Source organism: Adiantum capillus-veneris, chromosome 7, assembly GCF_014529385.1.
Source record: "Adiantum capillus-veneris isolate H3 chromosome 7, ASM1452938v2, whole genome shotgun sequence".
NCBI lineage: Eukaryota > Viridiplantae > Streptophyta > Polypodiopsida > Polypodiales > Pteridaceae > Adiantum > Adiantum capillus-veneris.
The window spans coordinates 32591167-32594498 of NC_140937.1; positions in this window are offsets into that span (position 1 = coordinate 32591167).

A 3332-nucleotide genomic window follows, 5' to 3' on the forward strand; every position below is an offset into this window, starting at 1 on the left:
TAGGGGATTACGACATGAGGATATCTACAATGGCTTAGTCATTAGAGGTATAACCACTTGGGAAGCAGTCAGCACCAATGCGATCCAATTGGAGGATAATTTAATGATTCAAGGAGAAAGAGTGTCTGTTGAGTCTAAATCTATTAGCTTAGAAGCATCGGGGCATCAGCGAATGACCCTAAAGCCTATTGCTAAGGAGCCAAAGATATCTGAGATGACTTTAGCAGATCTCACCAAGGCTATTCAAGAGAGTCTTAGAGACAATTGTGCTCCGCAGAACAATCATATGCATCCAAGAAGGGAGCAACAATGGTGCTCAGTATGCTATGGACCGCATAGTACCAGTGAATGCCCTACTTTAGAGTGAAATTCAATGAGAATTGCAATGCCTGTGGGAGGTATGGTCATCAAGCTAAGGATTGCATAGTATTTAAGCGCGCGATGGCCAATAGACCAACCTTAGCATAGACAGACACTCCTCCAGTGCCTGCATTGATGTCGGCCCCACCTCTTGAACAAACAGCACAACACATGGTCCTTAGGGCCCAAAATATTGTCCAAACAACACCCTTACCACCTCCAGTGCTAGGACCGCAACCACCACATCCGAGAATCACTTCTGTGAATCAAGTGGGTTGTGAGTCATCTATTGCTTGTTTGGAAGGCTGTGAGGAAGATATAGATCCTAATATTTCCTATGGGATGGATGTGCTTGAAGAAAGTCCACAATACTACATGGAGGACTATTGGGGACAAGTCAAACCTGTATATCAAGTAGCTGCTCTTGCGGCAAGAGGCCAAAATATCAACTACACTGCTAAGAGACCACCTCTTCAATGCTATGAGTGTGGAGGTCCACATCGTGTAGCCGAGTATCCTATTAGGCTACAAAAGAATGCCACACTAATGCAAACCAATCAAACGATCACGTCTACAATGCCGATACTCATGTGTAATCGATGTGGCATAGATCATTTGATTGCCCAATGTCCAAATAATCCAAATGCACCGAAGATCACACCATTAAACTTTATTGAAGTTACCAAGGAGCCATCACAAAGTACACATGTGGTACCAATAAACGTACTCACACGATCGATGCTCCAAAAACAAAATTATATCATTGAGGAAAGAGACACGGCATCAATTGCCCAATTTCAGAAAAAGAAGAAAACACGAAGGAAGAGATCGCAAAAAGCAGCGAAGTCAGACCCCAGTTCAAAGACCAACATAGGGACTGGTGAAGACCCCGTATATATGAATGACGCTGAAGAGGATTCTGATTCAGGTGAAACCATGGAGACCAAAACAAACACTAAGATAGAAACCAACAAGGAAGACCTTCATGAGCCACAATGGCCTTCTTCTCCAAACCCTATAGAGGAGATTGAGTGAGTCAAGCAATTAAGGAGTTTGGTAGAAGATACCCAAAGGGATCTAGAATCAGCACCTAGGAAGATCCAAATTACAAACATCGTGTTCCCTATGCAACAACAACCTCACCAAGACCATAGACCCTTAGCCATACCTAGTGTCATCCAAGAAGAAAGTGACTTAAAGTCATGGGAAAGTGGACGTACTCACTTCTTGATGGAACAAATGTTTACAGAGGGACTACTTGATCCTATCGAAGAAATGGAGATCCCATCTTCCCCACGTCAAGGGACTCAAGGCCAAAAGGTGCCGTTAAACATTGCCAAATTGATGGATTTCATGTCTTCAGAAGTTAGAACCACCATCATGTCCAAACTATATAAAGACCCTGAGCTAGTCTCAGCTCTTCGAGCCTTCCTCAATGGAGAACTCAAGTTTGGGCTACCACAATTTTCACAGATGGATGGAGCTGGGGAGATGCCAATAGAGGAGGAACACTTAGATCCACAACCCAACCTAGATGAGAACCCTGTTATAGAAATACCTGTTAACAAGTTGGGACAATGCTTTGAGGGTGATGAATCCAATGCAACCATACGAATCACTACTAAGGGATTAACTATGAAGGGAATCCTTGATGGTGGCGTTGGGGTTAGCATTGTGACTAAAAATTGTTGGGAAACTATGGGAAGACCTCACCTTGCGACCACAACCATAGTAGTGAAGATGGCCAATGGGTCTATTGTTAAACCTATTGGGATGCTAGAAGATCTCAAGATCAAGGTCTTTGGACATAAAATAAGGATTACCTTCATTGTTATGGATTTCTCCAAACACACTATGGCATCGGAGATGATCTTAGGACGTCCTTTCATGAGGGAAGCAAAAATGGTACATGACTGGTCTAGAAACCATGTCTACTTGCAGTTCCAAGATTCTGTCATTCGAGTGGATCTTGTGACAGGTCGAGCACATCCTCTACGAAATAGGTTTATAATTGATCATAGATCTGACACCACAGTTCACTCGGCCCCATTGCAGTATTGTTACACGTGTAAGGCGGACACTGATGTTGGGGAAGATTCTCCTTATATGGATGTACTATCTGGGATGACTGAGTCGGACAATGTGGATTGGGTCCACCTAGCAGCAACCATAGACACATGGGGAAATAGGAGGACAACCTGGGTAACACCCGAGGGGGATGAAATACCACCACTTGTACCCTTAAATATGCTAGAAGCAATGCATATAGATTCTGATGATCTACAAGATGAAAGTTTGACTGGCATTGGAACCAGTAGCGCCTCACAAGACTATAGTCCACACGATTTGGGTCAGAATCATCAGTTGAAATTGACTCTGAGGACGAAGAATCTGAGTTAAATCTTAGTGCAAATGTGGGGACAAACCATTCAGGGCCCAATGGTAACCTAGATGACAATCTATCCAAGGAAGCAGAAGACACAACTAGTGATTCATCTAGTGACTCTTCACTAGAGATCGGACGTAATCAAGAATTAAACAAGAAGAGTAAGAGATATAAGAGGCGACGATATCGAGCAAATGTGCGTGCTAGAAATAAGTGAAAAGAAATCTACAACAGAATGGCTTAATTATATAGGGACATGTGATGCTCATCGGAAGTTGGTAGATAACTGGGGTGAATACCTTCAAAGTGTTATGTGGTGTAGTCCAAAACCCATTGACATCGCACAACTAGAGGCTACAGAGAATCCAAAGTTGAGCCGTACCGTAAGGAGACGAAAAAATCAAGAGTTAGCTCAACAACAAAAGGAATCGGAAGTGAAATCACAGTCCACAGAACAACAGGACCCCATAAACTTACACCCTGTACCTGAACATTTCAAATCCTATACCACAGAGAAACGTAAGATTGTGTATAAAAAGGCTCAAAGAAAACCTATCGATGGGAACAATGGAGTCTATGACAGTCC